General features: G+C 42.6%; 1 long non-coding RNA gene across 1 annotated transcript in view; it reads right to left on the bottom strand.

The window, feature by feature from the left end:
• Positions 1-523: 523 nt before the first annotated feature.
• Positions 524-22,492, bottom strand: part of LOC122904444 — a 28,240-nt gene continuing 6,271 nt past the window's right edge. Inside the window, exons 2-3 of the long non-coding RNA XR_006384201.1 lie at positions 2,497-2,892; positions 524-1,634 (exon numbers count right to left, since the gene is read on the bottom strand). This is a non-coding gene — a long non-coding RNA (uncharacterized LOC122904444). The remainder of the gene's footprint in view (positions 1,635-2,496; positions 2,893-22,492) is intronic.

Here is a 22,492-nt window from a genome sequence, read left to right as displayed (position 1 = left end):
GCATCAGGCTCTCTACTCGCTGGGAGCCTGCATCCTTGTCTCTCTCTATCTGCCTACCTGTGATCTCTGTCTGTCAAATAAATAAATAAAATCTTTTTTTAAAAAAATCTGGCACAAAATACCAGATTAGACATTAGGAAGACCTTAAAAAATGAATCAGAAAAATACCTGCTCAGAAGTCAGTCACTACAGTTGGTTGGACGACTGCCTCTGGCTCAGGGCGTGATCCTGGAGTCCCGGGATCGAGTCCCACATCAGGCTCCCAGCTCCATGGGGAGTCTGCTTCGCTCTCTGACCTTCTCCTCGCTCATTCTCTCTCTCACTGTCTCTCTCTCTCAAATAAATAAAATAAAATCTTTAAAAAATAAAAAATAAAAAAAAAAAAAGAAGTCAGTCACTATATTAAATCAACTCAGTCAAACAACACGATCAATTAGTCCAAACAACCAGCCATCTATGCAATACCTGTTTTTGTTTGTTTGGGGGTTTTTTTGGAGGTTTGGGGGATTTGGGGTTTGTGGGTTTGGGTTTTTTGTTTTGTTTTGTTTTGTTTGTTTTGGTTTTTTCTTTGGTCTAAGTTTCTCTTTTCTTCTCTCAATCAGAACAAAGACATGGTTCAGAGATGATAGTTCTGAGATGATATGCATGTCAGTGAAACATCTCCATATTCTCAAGGAAAGCTCAAGGAGCATCCGGGATGCCTCACTCGGGTTCCATGAGGAAATGTAAGCCAGAGGGTACGTGGTTTAGCCAAAGTCGCCGGGCTAATTACCTTCATAGGTGAAGATAATATTGATGGCTCCAACTCCAAATACGGTGAGCTTTCCACTAGAGCTGGTGGACCCTTCCTTCTGCTGCCCACTAGGTCACTGTTCGACAAGACAGGCAACCTATCAAGGTCTTTTTGATCATGCAACCCTGTCAGTACAACTGAGCCAGCGATACACCGTATGTGAACTATAAATATTCTGCCATACTAATACACTAATTCTAGCACAAAACCTTTGCAAAACTCTTAAGATTAAAAGCTGAGTTTTCTTTCTTTACTGAAAGAAAACATGTGCACACCTGGGGCTGATGGACCCTCCACCCTTAGGAGACCACAGCATTGAGTGCCGTCCTGTGCAACCAGTGGAAACAGTATGCAACAGGGTATTACCCGAGTCACAAATGAACAACTCTGTGACTGCATTTGTATTCTAATGCCACTGCCACAGATTACCCCAAATTCAGCAGCTTGAAACAACAAATGTATTACGTCATGAGTTCTGTGAGTCAGGAGTCCAGGTGTAGCGTGGCTCAGTGGGCTCTTTGCTAAGTATGGCACATGGCGGGATGAAGGTGTTGGCAGGGCTGCTTCCTTTCTGGAGGCACAAGGGGAGAACACATTTCCAGGCTCGTTCGGGTTGTTGGCAGAATTCAGGTCTTTGGGGTTATAAGACTAAGGTCTCTGTTTCCTTGCCAGTTGTTTGCCAGAGTTGTTCTCAGCGTCTCAAGGCTGCCCATATTCCCTGGCTATGACCTCCCTCATCGCCAAAGCCAGAGATGGTGGGTCGAGTCTTGGCCACACTTCCAACCTTTCCAACTTCCCTTCTCCTCATCTTCAGTCAAATCACTTCTCTTGTGCCCAGCTTCTTCAACAGCAAAATGGGAAGAATAATATCTATCTCAGTTTGAATATCAAATGAATAACAGATACAAAATTGCTTTGAATACTGTAAAACAATAGATGTGGGGAGAGGTGAGAGATGGGGAAGTTAAAAGGGGACAGGAAGTACATGGAAGATTTTCTTCACATTTAAAATCATCCATGTGTCTTTGATACTAGGAAAACGGGGTGAGTGTCCACAGAACACTAAAATGAAGGGAGAAATTATTTGTAAAAGCATTTTATAAATGCTACAGTAGTATATAGATGTTGGGAATTTTCATAAAATATCATATACCAAGCGAAACGCAAATTAACCTTGAAGCTTACTGAGATATACTCTATATTCTCCCAATGATCATAATTTAAAAGATTGATAAGGAAAAAAACTGAACATAAGCCCGCACAATATCACAGAGACTGTAGATACACAAATACCGTCTGTGATGACAAGTATGTTCTAGGCTCTACAGATACTGTCATGGGGCCTGTTACTTAACTTCATTCCTCATATGTAAAATGGGAAGAAGAAGAATAGCATCTACCTCAGATGTGTGGCACTGGGTTGCTATAGGAATTAAAGAATGCATGCAGAGTACTAGGCTATAACTTTTAGCTACCATTTTATCATTGAAGTCAAAAGAATAAGACAATAAACAACGGGTTACAAAACCAAAAATATGGAACCAATAATCTACTGCTTATTCACAGCCCTTATTGAGACAATAAAAAGACTCACATATCCCTCAAATACTATCTGCAAAAGAATAAATCTATCAGTTTCTAGTATTCAATAGATATTATATTATATCTTACATTGTATATAAATACAAATAATATACACTGACCTGATTTTTTTTCTTTTTTTTTTTTTTCTTGTTTGTATCTTGCAGGACTTGGAGCAATAATTCGGTTAAAAGCAAAGGGTTATGTGAACTTGCAATTCAGCAACTAACAGTTCTGAAGAAGTTTCCAGCAGAGGCACCTCCATTCTGAAAAGACTTAGTCAGGGCATGATTGCCATCATGGCTGACACCTGGTGGTTTTTACAGCACGCGCTCGACGAAGAGGAACGGCAGGAGAGAGCAAGTTGCGGCAGATGCGTCACACTCGGGACGTGGGTAATCCGGGCATCAGCCAGCTGCACCTCGCACATTCCAGTACTACGCACACCGCTGCCGCTGTGCCACATTTCTGGCAGAATTTCAAGACACTCTGAACTCGTATGGCCCCCGAGAGACCTGCTGAGGAACCAAAGAAAGTGAAAAGAGAGATTTAAAATATCAAATGCCTTACTACCTGTTGGGTTACTGTTTAATGGATGTAATTTTAAAATGAAAATCAAAGGACTTTTCCCTTCAAAGTGGCAGGCTCTAGGGAAACTCTTAAGATGGAAAACATAAAGCAAATCCAAATAGAGGGGCCATAAGGAAAAAAATAAAGGAAACACATAAGGGAAAGTCAATGTAAGAAAAAAAAACTATAAAAGAACAAGATTTTAAGAATGGCTGTAAATTAGGAGAAGACCATTTGAAAAGCGATTTGTCATCATACGGCATTAATAAAGTACCTCTTATGTGGGAAACACTAGGCTAGGAGCCCTCAAAGAGCCAAGTAGAGACAAGAGACAGTAAGCAGGCAATTAGAAAACAGGAAAATCTCATGGCAGGATAGGTCAAAACAGGATACATCAGAAAGAGTAGAGGGGCACCTAGCTCGGTGTCCAGGGAAGCAGGAAGAAGATTAACCCAAGAAGATAAATGCTGGAGAATAGAAAAGAGGGACAGAGCTGTACCCCCCAGATGGAGGGCCACTACTTGCTTGCTGCTGGGACCTGGACCCATCCCTCCTCTTTGTACCTCAGTTCTCTCACTACAGAAGAAAGCTCTTGCACCGGGTGATCGGCCCAGGAATCCTATAAATACTAAAAGGGAGCCGTCCTTAACTCCCCTCATTCTTCACAGGCTACCTTCAATCTATCGCAAATGCCTACTGATGCTACGTTCAAAATATGTATTCAGGATCTGACTTCATCTCGCTTCCTCCATCCATCACTGTTACTGTAGCCTAAGTCAACATCAGCTCTTGTCTGGATCAATGCAATGGACTTTGCTTCTATCTCTTCCCAAGAGCAGATGGGAGGGAGCCTGTTCTTTCTGAGCAATGCATGTCTCTGTTCAGAAAGTTGCAATGGCTCCCCATTACACACAAGCACTCCCCACCCTTCCCTACCTTGTCTTCTGTTACATGGCCCCCCCAACACTCCTCTCCAGCCACAGTGGCCGACTTGCCGTCCCTTCAACACTCTTGACATGGCCCACAGTCTCTGTTCCCACAGTTCCCTCTGCCCAAGAGGCTTTTGCCCTGGTTTCACTCTGCCAATCTTCTCGTCCCCTTCAAGGCTTTGCTCAAATTTCCCCTTCCTGGTAAGGCCTGCTCTGGCCACCCTACAGAACCCCTACAACCTGCTTCTATTAGATCTTTCGATCCTCCTGATCATCTGATAATTTCTTTATTGTGTGTACCATTTGTTATCTCTCTCCTCCCCTCTAGAATGTAAGCTCCGAGACAGCAGGGATCTTTGTCTGCTTTGCTAACCAGCAGCCAGAGTGTCTTTGAACAGCATCTAGTACATAGGAGGCATCTGATAAATATTTGTGGAATGAGGAAATATATCATTCTAAAGACAGATACAAAAGCAAACAATCATGGGATCTACTGGTGAGACTCTGGGTCACCCACTTTTACCCAACTCACTGTGCAGTTTGATAAGACAGGAAAGGAAAAGAATGGGTCCTCACAAAGCCAGTACGCCAGAGAGCACAGTAAAAAGGAAAAAGTATTGCACAGCATGGTTAAAACAATGTTCTGGTTTTGGTTTTGCCACTATTATGTGACCTAGGCCTCAATGGTGTAGTTTATAAAAGGAGAAGTTAGGGGGCACCTGGGTGGCTCAGTGGTTTGGGCCTCTGCTTTCGGCTGGGGTCTTGGTCTCAGGATCAAGCCCTACATCGGGCTCTCTGCTCACCGGGGAGCCTGCTTCCCCTTCTCTCTCTGCCTGCCTCTCTGCCTACTTACGATCTCTCTCTCTGTGTCAAATAAATAAATAAAGTCTTTAAAAATAAGAAAAAGGAGAAGTTAGGTTAGAACATGGATAAGGAGACTTTGGCCCTCACACCAAGTACAGCTCACTTCCTGTTTTTGTACATAAAGTTTTATTAGAACACAATCATGCCCACTCACTTACATATTATCTATAACCGCTCTGGAGCTACAACGGCAAGGTTAGCAGTGATGACAGACACAGGATGGGCTGCAGAGCCTAAAACACTGACCGGTTCCTTACAGAAAATGTTTGCCAACCCCTGAGTTAGAACAACAGAATCTAAGAGCCGGAAAAGCAGACTGTTTTGTTCACCACCATCTTCCCAGCACTTTGACAGGTGCCCAGCACATGGTAAGTATACAGTAAATATCTGAATAGCTCAGCTGCTTCACTGAGCTGTTGGGTAGGTTCAGTAATATGAGCATCAGCTAATAGGAGGTATCTCCTGCAAGTACTGCTCTAAGTGCTTAACTTATAGCAACTCCCTTCTTGAAACCTCACAATAATCCAGTGAGGCAGCTTTTACTTCTATCATCCCCATTTTATAGGTGGAGAAACTGAGGTACAAGAAGGCTAGGTAACTTGACCATCTCAGTAAGCGGGAAAATTGGGGACCTGAGCCCAAGCAGTCTATCACCAGGGTTCATACTTTAAGCACTGAGCCTTACTGCTTCTCAACTACCCAAAGGGACTAATAGGGCAGCTCCTCTTGGATCTGTTTGATCTGTCAGCTTCTACACATCCCTTTCCTTTAAAAAAGAGATCTGTGGGGCACCTGCATGGCTCAGTGGGTTAAGTGTCTGCCTTCGGCTCAGGTCATGATCTTAGGGTCCTGGGATCAAGCCCCTCATTGGGCTCTCTGCTCAGCGGGGAGCCTGCTTCCCCCTATCTCTGCCTGCCTCTCTGCCTATTTGTGATCTCTGTCTGTCAAATAAATAAATAAAATCTTTAAAAAAGAGAGAGAGAGATCTGTGGATTTTATTTAAAAGTTTGAAGACCTGGGCACCTGGGTGGCTCAGTGTGTTAAAGCCTCTGCCTTCGGCTCAGGTCATGATCCCAGGGTCCTGGGATCGAGCCCCGCATCGGGCTCTCTGCTCAGCGGGGAGCCTGCTTCCTCCTCTCTCTCTGCCTGCTTCTCTGCCTACTTGTGATCTCTGTCTGTCAAATAAATAAATAAAACTTTAAAAAATAACTAAATAAAAATAAAAGTTTGAAGACCACTGATGATCTTAATCTAATGAAGTCACTTTAACACTCTACAGTCTCGTTTTAGCAAGCGCTACTCTAAAGAAAAAAGCTTAAAATAAAATCGCAACCTGCATTCCTGATTTTCCTTCTGCTCTTCCTTCTGTGGAACCCCAAAAGACATGCCTGCAGGGGTGCACTGCAGGACTCCCTCCCAACTCCAGCAAATAAAGAAGACTCACTATCTCTCAAGGAAAGAATAACTCCCCCCCAAAAATCAATTGTAACTTTTATGTCCATCGCACTCTCCAAAACATACAGGAAAGAAATTGATTCAGAGGGACTCAGAAGCTAATTTAACTTTTAATTGCTTCACTTATTGCAAAAGCTTAAGAGAATGAGCTGGAAAGGTGCACGATACATGCAGAATTCCAAAGACTGCGTCTGCAAGTGGCATGAAATTTCACTCCAAACTCCAAGGCTACTGCTCTTGGCCCTGAACCGCTCTTATTTTTCAGCACAGAAGCACATGTTTTCCAACACACAGACATCAATAAGTCAGGCCAAGGATAATCTCTAGGTCATTAATTAAACCCCGTGTACAGGCATGCACACGATATCATCCTACATAGCATACGGAGCCATAAACACTGCGTGGAACCAGCAACTATAAATTACGAGCATATAATTCCCTTGAGCTTCATAAACCATAAAAATGAAGCTCAAGTGGTTTGTGTAGTCATTTGAATCCCAGAAGGAAATACAGCATCGCGATTCAAAAGTTGCTTATTGTTTATTTTTATATAATGGATGGATCCTACTTCTCAATTCACGCGTGCCCTCCTCCCACTGGGGCCATCCATCCTCACACTGACTCTCCCTGTCAGCCATCCCCTCCGAGTCTGGCTCCCCCCATGCTCTCCCCTCTTCACAGAAAGGGCCCCTCCATGGCAGGAGGAGAGCAGCCTGATGGGAGTTTGGGGATGCTTCTCATCTCATTAGCAAATTTTAATAATTCACGAGAGTAGTGTAACTCTTGTGAATAATCAATGGGTTTTCCCCCCATGGGATGCAGTGTATGTAACACTGCATTCCATGTATTATGACATACTTATAGATTACAGAAATACAAAAGGAAAACAATGGTTATTGAGCACTCATTTCTTTGTGAAAGTATTGCTTTAAATGATTCCTTCCTATTCCCTTGTCCTCAAATTCCTCAAGTCTCTACTCAAAACTATTATGTCCTTGCCTTGAATTTTATGCATTTATCTGCTTATTAACCTAACAATGAGAAATCAACTATGTAATGATCACTATGTACTTGGAAAAGAATTAGAAGGATGTTTTTGTCTCTCAAGAATGTACAATCTAATTACAAATGATAGGATAGGATAGAAAAATAAAATACACTGCAGTGGAAAGAACATGGGAATTGGGAGTCAAGTAAACGAGGTATCTGAACTCTGTTGCTTCATAACTCTATGCCATTAGGAATGCCAATTAATTGCTCAGAACAATCATTTTCTGATGGGAATAAATGAAGAGGCTAGGTTCTGCTGGTCTGAGTTGCTGTGAGAGTTAATAACACATACCTCTTCTCTGCTGTCTGCCCTTATAAACACATAGCAGCTCAGTGCCTCCATTTCCTCATCTGCAAAATTGGGATAGTATGTGTTTTTCTCATGAGGTTATTCTGAGGACAGAATGCATTACTGCATGCACAGCAGGCGGTACTGTGCCTGTCAGCACTCCAAGTCAGTACTCAGTAGATGTTAGTGGCCCTGGATGCTGCTGTACATGAAGCCCTAGAAAAAATCACCTTTTAAAAAGAGAGGAACACCGGGGTGCCTGGGTGGCTCAGTCGGTTAAGCATCCGACTTTTGATTTCAGCTCAGGTCATGGTCTCAGGGCTGGGAGACTGAGCCTCATGTCGGTCTCTGCATTGGGCATGGAGCCTGCCTGAGACTTCCTCTCTCCCTTTCCCTCTGCCCCTCCTGCCTCGCTCTTGAAAGAAAGAAAGAAAAGGAACACCCCCCAAAGAAGTGAATTCGGGGACTCAAACCGATACTGGTACACCCATGTTCACAGCAGTCTTATTCACAACAGCCAAAAGGTGGAAACAGCCCAAGTGTTCATCTATAATGAATGACTGGATTAAGTGAAAAGTGGTTTAGACATACGATGTGATATTACTTAGCCTTAGAAAGGAAGGAAATTCTGATACATGTTACATCATGGATGAAACCTGAAGGTATTAGGCTAAGTGAAAGATGAACAGACTATGCTAAGTGAAAGGTTCCAGTTCCTAAAGCAATCAAAGTCACAGACAGAAGATGGCATGGTGGTTGTCAGGGCTGGAGGGAATGGGAGAGAGGGGGCTGGTATTTAAGGGCACAGAGTTTCAGTCTGGGAAAACGAAGAAGTTCTGGAGACGGATGGGGACAACAGTGCACAGTAATGTGAAGGTACTGAATGACACAGAGCTGAACACTTAGAAGAGGTTAAAATGGTCAAGTTTCTATTATGTAAATTCTACCACCAAAAAAGACGTTTAGAAAAACAGAAGGCATTGCACAGAAGGCCCAAAAAGTCTACGAAGACTCTAGAGGAAGTGGCATGAGAACTGTGCCTTAAAGGATGGAAAGATCTGGGGGGAATGGCACACTCCAAGTGAGGGGGAAATGTGAGTGAGGGCCCAGCGGGGAAAAGGACCAGGATGGCACAAGGGAGGTGCAGTCAGTGCGGAAGCCCTCTGCTGGGGAGGCTGGGAACCACAGGGAGGGGGCCTGGCTCAGCCACTGCCTCTTCCCGAACTGCCAAACCCTCCCGGCGACCACTCTTACTGACACCCACACCAAGTCACTTCTGAATTGATGCCACCTCTGAAGTCATTGCCGTTTCATCCCTCTTCACACACACACACGTCCTTCTTCTTGGAAATCCCTTTTGTCTGATGAAGTCCATTCCTTCAAGATGGGCTTCACCCTCTTTGCAAAGCCTTCCTGGACTCCAGAACTCTCCTACACTACCTATCTCTCTCCTGCACAAGAATCCACACTCATCAAAGGTGGGCCTTAGAGCTTTGTCTTATAGCCAGGCCCTATCACCATGCTTGATGTGTTGTTGGTGCTCAGTAAACACCTGTGGAGCAGAAGAATCATGCAGAAGCTCCAATAGCAGAAGTGAGACTTGCACCAATACTGGTGAAGACAGGGAAGACGGCAATATGAATGTGGTTGAGGAAAGAGAAGTCCAAAAACAAGAACGCAGAAGAGGGTGACAGGCTAAGAGACTGAGTTCAGGAAGCAAGCTGAAGAAATTCACTCACACATCATTTTCGAGGCTGCTATCTTTTCAATGTATACGGGCCCCTTTCCTTTGTTTCCTTCTTTAAAGAGCCCTCTCTTCACCAAAAGAGAAGAAAACAGACGGTAAATTCAATTACATACAACATTCCGTTGGAGTTGAGTATAACAAAATTTCCACTTAATGAACTTAACGTTCCTCATTGAGGGAAAGAGTAACCTGGAATAGACATCAGAGGGATGTCCCTTAAGGTCCTTGTGTGAATGAACAAGGGAGACACGTGTCCCTCCCTCACCCTCCTTCCACTGTGGTGTGCCTTTGGGCTCACACTAACTCTGGCCTCTTGCCTGCCAAATGGGCTGAGTGGAAAAAACCCAAAACTCTGAAGGCACACATGTCCTAAGAGAAATAATCCAAGGTACTTTCTCATTTCTTCTTAAGGGATCCTGATTATTATGCCACTATGCATACTACAACGTTACAACAAGAAATCATGGCTTCCGGTAGTAGGAGACTCACATTCTAGATAGACACTGGTCGTATGCGATTAGACTCATGATTGGGCACACAGACGCACTTATCCCTGCCTCCAAGAGATGACTGTCTGGTTGTCAGTCCCCCCAAACACAAAGGGGAGCCTGAGTCTCCTGAAAGCAGGCTTTCCCACTCAAGTGCGGACTGACTCCCACAGACAATACCACTGCAATGCGAGGGGTTGCCCCCAGCACCCGGGAAGGCTAACTGCGGCCACAAGCCCTGGAAAAATCAGCAGAATTGTTTAACAATCAAATCAGTGCTACGTCAATGCTGGACTTCCTCGGGGAAAAATTACTCCTCAGACACTCAACAAATAATTTTAGATGGGTGGGCTACCCGCCGACTGATAATGGAGATTTTCACAAAACTCAAGTCATAAAACTCCAGGAAATGAAATTTAAAAAGCAAGGTAAATCACCATCCGTTTATTTATGTTATTCATACCCTTCTAATTGTAAACTGGATCTAAAGATGATAATCCCAGCAGGATTGCAGAGGCTCTGTCTCAGGGCTCCCCACTGTTGGCAAAGGCAATGGCGCTCCTGCACACATTTCCCCCCAAACACACAGAGCAGCTCCGCTGGTGTCCCAGGAAGGCGACAAGCAAGGAGCTGCGCCTCCCCCCTCCCCTCCAGTCCCTGGTGTCCCAGGAAGGCGACGAGCAAGGAGCTGTTCCTCCCCTCCAGCCCTGCATTACTAGCACCACTAAACATTAGACTCTTGGGATTTTAAATGAGCCTAGCAGAGCACTCACATTACTATCTCTCAGAAACTTCACTCACTGGTTTCTAAACACCAGCCGCAGGGCCTGGGACCATGCAAGATACCTTTTTTTACCGAGCCAAGAAAAATAAAATCAGAAAAACAAGGACAATGGGACGAGTCTCCCAAAAGATACATTTGTTGAATTTAAAGAACTGTCTCCTTTTTGGGTGATATATGCTCCCTGTATTTTATATCTCTGAATGCCATTTTGTTTATAAAAAAGAAGGTAATACATCAGACTAAATTTTTAATATCCTTACTAAATATGATTTATCAAGTCCCAAACATTGCTTTTTCAATATTGCTAGCTCACATGAGTACACAGATTGGAAACTTCTCACTTGGTCCAACTCTCTCTTTTTTGCTTTAATTTTTGGACCCTGGGTGCAGAGAGCTGTGCTAATAACCCTCCTCGGTTCCTGGTACGCCACTGTCTGCACGCGCTCAGCGCTCCCTCTCCTGCATGATCTGTCCCCTCACCCCACTCCACATTCCTGCTCCACTCCTCCCTGTAAGTATCCCCTTCATAATGGTGAATGAAAAAGATAAACAATGGTCTAGACACATTAAAAGCATATTTACACACAAGCAGCATCACTTATTTTATAAATCCAAGGACCTGCATCAGTTCTCTCATTTTACGACTGAAGTAACTGAGGACAAGAGAAGTGAAGTGACTTTCACACGGTCACGAGATCTGAGCCAGAGCTGAGCTAAAACCCAAGTCATTTTGTACTCTGTCTTTCAGTACGTTCTTTGGCCATTTCCACAAATGAAAACACACACATACACACTGTTAAAAAAAAAAAAAAAGGAAGAAGAAGAAGAAAGAGAGAGAAAGAAAAAAGAAAGAAAGAAAAGGAAAGGAAGAAAGAAAGGAGGAAAGGACAAAAACTGTGCAAGGAGTGGATAGGTGGCTCAGTCTGTTAAGCGTTTGACTCTTGATCTCAGCTGGGGTCTTGATCTTGGGGACATGAGTTCAAGCCCTGTATTGGGCTTGAAGCTGGGCATGGAGCCTACTTAAAAAAAAAAAAACTGTGAAAGAAATGAAATTAGTCACACACATTCATAAGAAATATTAATTAAATCTCCAAACAAAAATTCTCTATTAATTCAGTTATTTCCATAAGGCTATACTGATCATATAAAGGGTGTTGTGGACTTGATCCATCTATGATATTACAAGTTGGAAGACAATTTATGAGGTATACTTTTTTAGATATAATTGAAATTAACACTGCCTTAATTTTAGGTGTACAACATTATGGTTTCGTATATGCATACATAGCACAAAATCATTACCACAATAAACTTAATTAGCCATCACTACAGAGAGTTACATGCTTTTTCTTATGATGAGAATTTTCAAGATCTACCCTTTAGCAACTTTCAAATATGCAATAGAGTATTACCAACTATAGTCACCATGCTGTATGTTAGGCATATTTTTAAAAACCCCATGTGATCTACATAAATTCCCTTAGGGATCTTCTGAAGTGTTTTTGTAAGAGATTGGGGAAGCATGTTAATCACACCAATCTAGACACTTGTCTAGGATGCCTCCGAGCTCACCCCATCCCTTCCAAGCCTCAAGTCCTATCCTTCCCAGCATCTCCTTTCCAGATCCCCAAGAGAAAGCGATTTCCCCCAGTCCTGCCATCACCTGCAGCCTACTGTCGCCTTCAAGGGTGGCATCAGAAAATGTCTTCTATGGATAGAGCAGTGTCTGTCTGTCAGACTGCTCCTGTGGACATGTCCTGGGGAAGCCACAGGCTGGGGCATGGCACAAATCTTTTTTTTTTCCACACTCGCATTAAAATTCATGAAGTGACGGATTCTAGTATATGCCCCCAAAATATTTAATGTGTTACTTCTGAGTATAAACCATAGGGTAATCTCTATTTAGAAAAACACTGTAATGTAGCATCATATGATCCCATATCTTTCATCCACAAGAAACAATGCCTTTGACGATGGGCTCCCTGCTCCATAGGTTCCGACTAGGAGACAGCTTCACTAAAGAACTGTTTATTTATAATGAACAGCCAAATAAAGGTCCCACTCCTGGCTTGAGAGTTCAGATTTAAACTCAAATCCCTCCAAAAGCCAATTAAATCTCTTCCCTGACAGAGCCCAGCAATATATCACTGTAAGTCTATAAAGCCAAGGGTAACCTTGACGTTCACACTCTCTCAAGAGCTTTAGTACTCCTTGGTTGAGAAGTGTCCCAAGAATGAGGTTCTTTGATCACCAACCTGAGACTGACACTGTACAGTTTATTCCAGCACAAATGATGATATTTACACAGCAAGGATGGCTTTCACTGCTCCATGAAATAAGACCTCCTTGCTTTAAGCATCCAATGCTACTTACAGCCATCCTACTTCTCTCTACTAACCACTCTCTGATCTCAGTGAACAGTCTGTTTATTAAAACGCTTACTCATGAGGATTCCTTCTTCTTGGCTTTTCTTAGACCTCACTCAAACAGAGTATGTGTTAGTCTCTTACATAATGCTTCCACAATATTTGTGTAAGATAAATCTTCAGGTACACTACTCTGTTTTAAAAGACAAAACGGCGTTGAAGTAAACATTTTTCACAAATTTATCATAGAATTTGATTCATTTAATGAGTCACATAATCACTAATCTGATGTTTAGACTAATGAGAAAAGACTGTCTTTGGGTCTGCCTACTTTGAGTAATTTATCGGAAGGAAAGATGGAAAGAAGGAAAGAAGGAGGATACCTGGGGGGCTCAGTGACTTAAGCATCTGCCTTCCGCTCAGGTTATGATCCCGGAGTACAGGTCACATCAGGGCTCCCTGTTCAACAGGGAGTCTGCCTCTCCCTCTGTCCCTCACCCTGTTCACGCTCTTTCTCTCTCAGTCTTTCTGTCCCTCTCTCCAATAAATAAATAAAATCCTTATTTTAAGATTTTATTTATTTATTTGACAGAGAATACGACAGAGAGCAAGCAAGCAGAGCAGCAGAGGGAGAGGGAGAAACAGGCTCCCCGCTGAGCAGGGAGCCCCGATGCGGGGCTGGATCGCAGGACTGGGATCATGACCCCAGCCGAAGGCAGTTGCTTAACCAACTGAGCCACCCAGGCACCCTAAATAAATAAAATCTTAAAAAAGAAAAAAAAAAAAAAAGACATAACTGGCTTTAAAAAAAAAAAAGGAAGGAGGGAAAGTAGGAAGGAAAGAGAAAGGGAGAAACTTGCTTGAATAAAGCCATTTTTCAAAACGAAAATGCATCACAAAAGAGAGAACATATACTTAAGTGGCAGAAAAAAAAAATTAACTCTGTTCCTTGATAGAACCAAGATTAACTCTGAGGGAGGCAGGAGAAGGTGCTCGCAGGAGCTTTACAATTATTATCTCATTTAATCCTCACAGCAACACTGAGAGGATGGTATGATTACCCACATTTTACACACGAAGACACCAAGAGCAATGATGCAAAGCAACCTGCCTCCCGAAACACTGAAGTTGTAATTCGGGGATAGGATTCCCAATCCAGCCCATACCCAGGTAGTCAACGCCTCGAGTAAATCACACTAGTGCTTAATTGGAAAATTAGTTTCCACAAGAGCTTGATTTCCTTCTTAAAGTTTATTCTTGTCTTTTGAAAAATTAAATGAGCACTGACCGTAGTGATTAAAAGTTTCAAAAGAATAAATAGACTAAATGTTATAAAAGACCATAGAGAAAGATTGATTTCCTTATCCAGAAGATCCTAGGCAATTAGGAAATGGAGACATATGACTGATGCACCTTGAGATACTGACTCTAGAGTCAGCCTGCCTCTATCCATGGGGCCACCTGAGGTGAGTGTAAGACTACCATGTGAGCAGCCTGCCACCCTTTCCAATCTCTCTGTCCTCCCCCACACACACTCAATTTAACATCAGTAAACTTGCCAGTGAAGGAAACCAGAGGTCCAAAGACCATCTGACCTTGAAGGCAGGATGTGTACCCCCAACCTGGGTGGGCGCCTTGCCTTACATTTCCCCTCTGAGGAGGAGCCTAGTGTCGTGCGCACAAATTGCTGATCTTTCTTTCAACCCGATTTCCCGCCATTCCAAACAACCTTAAACTCAGATGCTCAGGGAACAACAAACAGGAACCTGGCAGTCCAGAGAAGTCCACAGTGTCATGACTCCTGACTTGACCTCTCCATCCACAGCTTTTCCAACATTCACTATGTGGGTCAAAAGCTACCTTACAACCACTGGCAAAGCTGCAATACTATGGCAGCTGTCTCCCTCTTCCAGGCTGTTGGCAAGCTTAAGAATCCATGAGTGAATGGAAGAAATGGAACAAAATGGAATGGAATGGAATGAAATAGAATAGAATAGAATAGAATAGAATAGAATAAACTCTTCATCCTTCCATGGGATATAAGCTTCTTTCGCTAAGTAGGAATACAATCTATTAAAACAGCGCCTCCGAGGGACGCCTGGGTGGCTCAGTTGGTTAAGCGGCTGCCTTCGGCTCAGGTCATGATCCCAGCGTCCTGGGATCGAGTCCCACATCGGGCTCCTTGCTCGGCGGGGAGCCTGCTTCTCCCTCTGCCTCTGCCGGCCACTCTGTCTGCCTGTGCTTGCTCTCACTTCTCTCTCTATGACAAATAAATAAATAAATAATCTAAAAAAAAAAAAACAAAAAAAAACAGCGCCTCATAATCTTACCACAGAGTCTCATTTTTTTTCCTGTCATCACATGACAAACAGCATATAGATCCACCTTTAGCCTAAAATGACAGGTGACTTGAAAGGAGGTAAACTGACTCACAATTCTAAGAAAAGATAAATGATTGTGAAAGTAGATAAGCTTGGATATGGAGGAAATGTAATTTTCATCCTTTTTAAAAAGAGAGAGAAAGAGAGACAGAGAGAAACAAAGAAACATTGCCAGAGTCCTCAGTGACCCGCACATATCAAATTATACAGGATGGGGTAATCTGATTGCCCATTCTCAGATCAGCCAGCAGATGTGCTGCTGCATTCTGCGTGAGCAGCAAGTGACAGAAAAGCCCTGCTGGAAGTCCTACTAAAAGAGAATTACAATAATCAAGCCTGTGCTCCATCAGGACATGTGTGACTGCAGCAAAATTAAATACAGAAGCACAACCTGCCTAAAGCCTGAGAAGCAAAACAGCATTGTCTTCCTCCCCCAAACGCCACTGGTTCAAAGAGGGGTCGAATGTTTTTCAAAACTGAGATCAAGCCCGGCATCGTGACTTAGTTTGAGTGAGTGTGTGGTGTGTGTGTGTGTGGTGTGTGTGTGTGTGTGTGAGAGAGAGAGAGAGATTCAATCACTGATTCAATTTCTCTTTGCTCTTTCTTTGTCCTGATGAACTTTTTCCCTTGCTCAGTTTTGATTTTGACTTGATTTTGACGTCCACTCATGAGATTTCAATCAAGAGACTGAAAGTCAAGGATTTGGAAAGAATTTCCTCCAAAGAATACTTTAACTGAAACAGCTGTGGTCAACAGTTTTTGTATACCTCCACAAATATACTCCCATCAACAAGAAGTGTCTTGTCCTCTTTAAATACGACAAACTAGGATCTTGGCTTCAGAAGACCCTAGACCCCACCACTAGGTCATTGGGTCAGTCATGTCTGAAAGCATCAGTCAGTCTCTTGTTACTACACTCGGGATATATGGATTCGTGATTTTCAAACTGTGTTCCTTGAGCCACAGGGCTCCCCAGAGCTGGGCGTCCGGAGCAGCAGAAAACCGCTCCCACAGCGGGGCCTGCAGGTGCTCCCTGCGGTCGGCTCCAGCCCGCCTGTCCACCGCCACGGCCACGGCCACGGCCACCGCCAGCGGACACCAGGCACAGCCCTTTCACCCAGACTGGTTCAGGAGCCTCTCGATGGCTCTCCTCCTTCCTCTTCTGCCCACCTCCAGCTGTCCTCCACACAGCAGGCCTAGCATTCTTTTGAAAACCTAAACGAGTTCAAATTTCACCCCTGACTAAACCCTTTTAAATGACTTCACATTTCATCTCAAAGAAAATCCAAGCTCCTTGCCTGGCCTTAAAAGACCCTGAATAAGCTGGTGTGCACCAACCCCCTTCCCCGTCCTCCTGGTTCTTGTCACTCTCTCCCTTACTCACAGCTCCAGCTGTGGAAGAAAACAGCCATTTCTCTGTCCCTTGAAAATACCACACTCCTTCACACCTCAAGGAGGGCAAATGTCCAGGCCTTTGCACATGCTATTCCCTCTCCTTGGAATGTTCTCTCCCCTTCTTTGCGGAGCTGGCTCCTCTTCACTCCCAGTGTGAGTCTCCTCAAAAAGGGCTGTCATGCATTGTTTTCTATCATTATATCCTGCGCGTTTCTTTCACAGCAGCCATCACAATGTGCGACAATCAATTTATCTGTCCAATTTATAACTTTACTGAGCATATCCCCAACTAGACCAAATGCCAAGAGCCGTGGCTGGTAACACCCATCCAGAGATTCCTTGCAGGCTGGGCCCCTGCCTTGCCTCACCATCAGCTTCTAGCAAAATGATAATGCGATTGATGTTTAACACCTAAAGGAAGGAAGGAAGAATGAAGAAATAACTGAAAAAAATTGGCCCATATGTAGGGGCGCCTGGGTGGCTCAGTGGGTTAAGCCGCTGCCTTCGGCTCAGGTCATGATCCCGGGGTTCTGGGATCGAGTCCCGCATCGGGCTCTCTGCTCAGCAGGGAGCCTTGCTTCCTCCTCTCTCTCTCTGCCTGCCTCTCTGCCTACTTGTGATCTCTCTCTCTGTCAAATAAATAAATTAATTAATTTAAAAAAAAAATTGGCCCATATGTAATAGGAGAATATATATATAAGCGGCAGGCCTAACCACTGTAGGTGTATCGTTATGGCCTGAAATTTAAAATGAAGTGAACTGTGCATTATCTGAACTGCTTACATGCCCTTTTGTCCCACATCCTTCCTAGAGGAAGAGGAGAAGGAATGAGATTAGGAGTGTGTTTGGGATCTGGTTCTCACCAGTCCACCCGGCCTTGTCTCCTGTTGGTGGGGGTGAACTAAGGCACGCACTGGACACTCCTGAGCCTGCTCTTACAGCATCTTCATTTATGCACCTTGATTTATGCAGATTCTTACTGGTCCGCAGTCCTCCTCGTGTGTGGCTCAGGCAACATTTTCCACACTTTCTACCCAATTCTGTGAGGTCTCCTGGAGCACATGTAACATCTGGCAGCATCTTGAAATCACACGTCTGGATGCTGCAAAGGTATCTCCATATATTACCTTCCTGCTCTATAGGGAGAAACGTTATTTTTGGTTGAAATCACTTTTTCATTTGTCCCAGGTCAAAGGAAGTTCATTCTCCCCATTGTTCAATTTTGCTCTCCATCAAATCTTTAAATTTTGTCTCATTTTAAAATAAACTACTTTCAAATGTACTATTTTACATAGATATGTAGCTAAAAGCAAAGGCATGTGATTGAGTCTAATTTACAAGAATGAATATATATATATGAAAATTAAGCCTTATTTTAAATTGTAATTCACCATGCAATGTCTGTCAATGGCTTCTACACAACCATTTATCACAGAATTTATCAATACACTTACCTTTCTTTTAATGTCAAAAAGACTGAATTCAAATCTGCCTTTACACTGGGAAGCAGCTCACCTACAACAAAGTTTTAACTCAGTACCAAAGAAATAGAAAAATTGATTTATTATAAAAATTCTAGAAGCAAGCGATATAACAACTTTCACAAATGATGTTCATTTTAAAACTGAACACCACACCTAGAGTTTACAAATAAAATGAAATACCATTCTATCAGCTCTCCATGCTAACCAAACTATAAAGCAATGCTCACACCATCTGGGAGAAATCCATGTTTTTCCATTTGTTTTAATAATTTGGTCAAATCTTGAGAAAATAAAACCTCAAAAAGTAATAAAGTGTAAAAAAGAAATGATGACTGCAGGTCTTTAAATACTAAGGTTAAATCCAGCCAAATGGATTTTCTTGAAAAATAATTTGTGGCATACATAATTTTGGCTTCCAAAATATTTTGGAAAAGAATAATTTCTCCAAAGATCTGATGTTTGCATATAAAACTGCCTGGTGACCCATGCAGCTCTGTTATAATTATTTCCCAACCTTTTCTCTTTATTTCTTTACCAATCTATACAGACATTTTTTTTTTCTTTTACTTTCTTTGTTGTCTTTCCCATTACTTTCTAAGAAGAAAAGAAAGAAAGAAAGAAACTTAGGGGCAGAGGAAGAATTCTTCCATTCATAGTTTTTCCTTGTTCATGTGATGAGCAACAAGCACCAAAATATTTCCCATCACAACCAGTCACTTGCAAAATTGGGGTTTGGATACACTGTGTCTCTGGCAGGCCCTCACCCCCTTCCCGGTGTCTTTTTTTTACACACGTAAGAGGCCTGCCTTTCTCCCACCAGGGACACCGACTCTGCCACCCTAATTTTGACCTATTACTTCCATGCTTACCCCTGCAAGGAGTCTGAGTGTTGCCTGCTCTCTACCTCATTATTACAGTGCTAAGAAGCCTGTCCCTCGTTTTTCTGTGGTAGAAGTATACGGAAGAGAGCTGCCCTGAACGGATTTGGTCTGAAGGGTCAGGTTCACTCTGGCTGCCATGTAGACGTCAGCTTGGGGACAGGATTAGAGGCAAGGGGCATGAGAGCAGAAGCAGAAGCAGGAACACGAGTTAGGGCTGAGCTACAGAAACCCAAGAGTGAGCACAAGAGCTTGTGCTGGGAGATGCTAGAAGATGACAGATCCAAGAAATGTTTGGAAGGTAAAATCAACAGGTTCCATGTAAAACCATGAGGAAGTAAAGAGATACCAAAATGTCAGCCTTCAACTGATGGTTTCCAAATACTGGCAGTAGTCACAAGTGCATAAGGTCCCTCCATCAACTATAGCTCCTGATTTGCCTTCTATAAAGCCATAGCTTTACTCACTAAGCCAGCCCATTTGCTTAATGAGATGTTTTAATTACTGTTGTCAATTTTCAAGAAGTACATGGAGCTTTGGAACTAGACACATAGCTAGATCCCAAAGAGATGTTTCCTTGATTTTTTTTTGGGGGGGGGGGTATTAGGTCCCATTTCTTCACTCCAAGTTTTAAATTAATTAATGTAGATACAAGGCTATGTCCACACACTCAAATTATATGACAACCTTGAATAAAATGGCAAATGTTCTTGATCAAATAACCATTTTTCAGTGTTGTAAACACTAAACTGACTCATCAGTTCAATCAAGATGGCTGAATTAGCTGTCCTGTTGACACAGTTTCTTATTAAAAAACAAAAATGATCTGCCGTTGCACAACAGCCAAATGTTCTTATGCACTGGGGTGTGATGCATCAAGGAACAAACAGAATTTTACAACTGGAGTGCCTAACCAAGTAGCTTTAAGCATTGGTGAGTGATGGGAAAACTTACAATAGATTTAAAAATCCATTAAAAATTGGTTAATAGCTTTCCCTCAACAATAGGCCACACTATTGAATGGAGATATTCTGAGGCATTCTTTTTTTTTTTCCTTTCAGTATTTAAAAATAGTGGTGTGTTAAATGCCAACCAATAGAGGAATGACTGAAATAGGTACAAGGTATCTTCTGGAGGTGATGAAAAATATTCTAAAATTAGATTGTACTGGAGGTTACACAACTCTGTAGATAAACTAAAATTCATTGATCTGTATACTCAAAATGGGTGCTTTTTAGAGTATGTAAATTATATCTCAATAAGACTGTTTTTAAAAGCCAAAGAAGCAGCATTTGTGATCACACACCAATCCTCTCTCTCTGAAGAAGAGAGGGATTTCCAAATGAACAACAACCATGGTCACCTATGTAAAGATTTCTTGGGAGGAGACATCAAGATCCTGAAGGAGACCATAAATGTCATCACTACCACCACCAACAAAACCTGGTGGGTGATTTGAAAAAGATCATCCATATTCTCAGCCCCAAAAGTCTGAAATATTCTTGGGAGACACAACCATGATCAAATGAAGCCACAGAAAGAAGACAAAAAAGTCACAGAGCGTACATTAGAGATGCCAGCAAAGACTTCCAGCAGTGAAAGGCCACGTGGGTGCTCTTTGGGGGAAACAATGCTGCATCTGGGACTTACTCTGTGACTTCAACGAAGAATATGATCCATCTGAGTAAGCAAAATGAAGCTGGGGCAGAGGTGGCATGGAACAATGGCCAAGAAGTGCAATGATCATGAAAAGGAGTGAAGAGGCAGCGAAGAGGCATCTGAGAAAAGGTGCTATCGACGTGGGGAGGGTAGTAAGAATTACACCCATTGGGTCAGGTTTTTGAAAAATCTACCAGCAAAGCCTCTATTTGCTCTTAGCAGCAATAGAGTCTCTACTCTAAATTCTGGGGAAGATGAGGGAAAAAAACATAGAAAACATGGTTTTACTTAAAACTAATTTGAATTTTGACCTGTCAAACCAGGAAGAGTAAAAGGAAGAGAGTAAAAACACTTATTTCAATGCTCAAAAAGAGGAGGCATTTCAGAAGAGGAACTTCATGACCACAGAGGTTTAGTGGAGGAATGAAAGAGAAGATTCCGAATGGCCATGGGTTTCTAAATGGGAAGGAAGAGCTAAAAGGATTAAAAAATACTATAGTTTGAAAGAGAGAAACATTTGCTTATGTCTTTGATACTGAACTTGAAGACAGATCACCTAACTGAAATTGTTTTATCAAATCATGACTGGTTAGAAGAAACAGGAAAGAGAGAGAGAGCAAACAGTCCCTTCATCCTTTCCTTTCCTTGTCTAATTCTCAGGTAGAAAGCACTGGGCTATGTTCCAGAAAATATTCTGAGTCCTCAGAACTTCAGCTTTTGAAGACATTTAATTGGTTTCCTCAAGTACATTTAGTTATGAAACAAAGTGTGGATTAACAAGAATTCCAATGTCTTGAGCATATAATTCAACAATCATACAGTATTGCTAGTTAAGGCCATTTTCAAGGCATATAGGTATTAGTCCTTCAAGAACATTTGCTTTATGTGTTTTTCTTCTAGAAAATTAATAATTTTGGCAATGTGTTTGTGATGTTCTTTCTAACATGTGCTGTAGAAGGATATTGTCGCAACTGCTGCTTTGCGTATTCTGGCTCTCAAAGATGATTTCTCACTTACTAAGTTTGAAATTTAAATCACAGGTTCGGCTATAGCTATTGCCAGACAGCAATACAACAGAGTTAGGATGAAGTTAAGAAATTTGGGGCGCCTGGGTGGCTCAGTGGGTTAAGCCACTGCCTTTGGCTCAGGTCATGATCTCAGGGTCCTGGGATCAAGTCCCGCATCGGACTCTCTGCTCAGCAGGGAGCCTGCTTCCTCCTCTCTCTCTCTCTCTCTGCCTGCCTCTCTGCCTACTTGTGATCTCTCTCTGTCAAATAAATAAAATCAATCTTAAAAAAAAAAAATTTTTGGTTGTTGGGGCACCTGGGTGGCTCAGTCATTGAGCATCTCTGCCTCTGGCTCAGGTCATGATCCTAGGGCTCTGCGCTCGGCAGGAAGGCTGCTTCTCCTTCTCCCACTTCCCTTGCTTATGATCCCCACCACCACCACCAAATAAGTATATAAGTCTTAAGAAAAAGAAACTTTGTTGTCATTCTGAATTTCTAACTTTATTCAGGGAAAAAAGCTACATAACCTCAAAATTACAAGCATATGAAGTATAAGACTAATATTTTGCTTCCCATGAAGGGTTTTTGCTAGTTCTGAGAGATCTGCAGTGCATGTACTATTGAAAGAGCTCATTCCCAAACTAAGCAATAAATCTAGAATTGACAGCTACACAAATCCATCATCAAGTCAGGGAGGCACCATGTTCAGCGTGTAGGCATTTGGGTAATTGGAGAACAGGAGGGCAACAGTGAAATGTCAGGACCTCACTGT

Source organism: Neovison vison, chromosome 4, assembly GCF_020171115.1.
Source record: "Neovison vison isolate M4711 chromosome 4, ASM_NN_V1, whole genome shotgun sequence".
Classification (NCBI taxonomy): Eukaryota; Metazoa; Chordata; class Mammalia; order Carnivora; family Mustelidae; genus Neogale; species Neogale vison.
The sequence above is the reverse complement of the archived record's forward strand: the minus strand, read 5'-3'. Positions and strand labels throughout refer to the sequence as shown.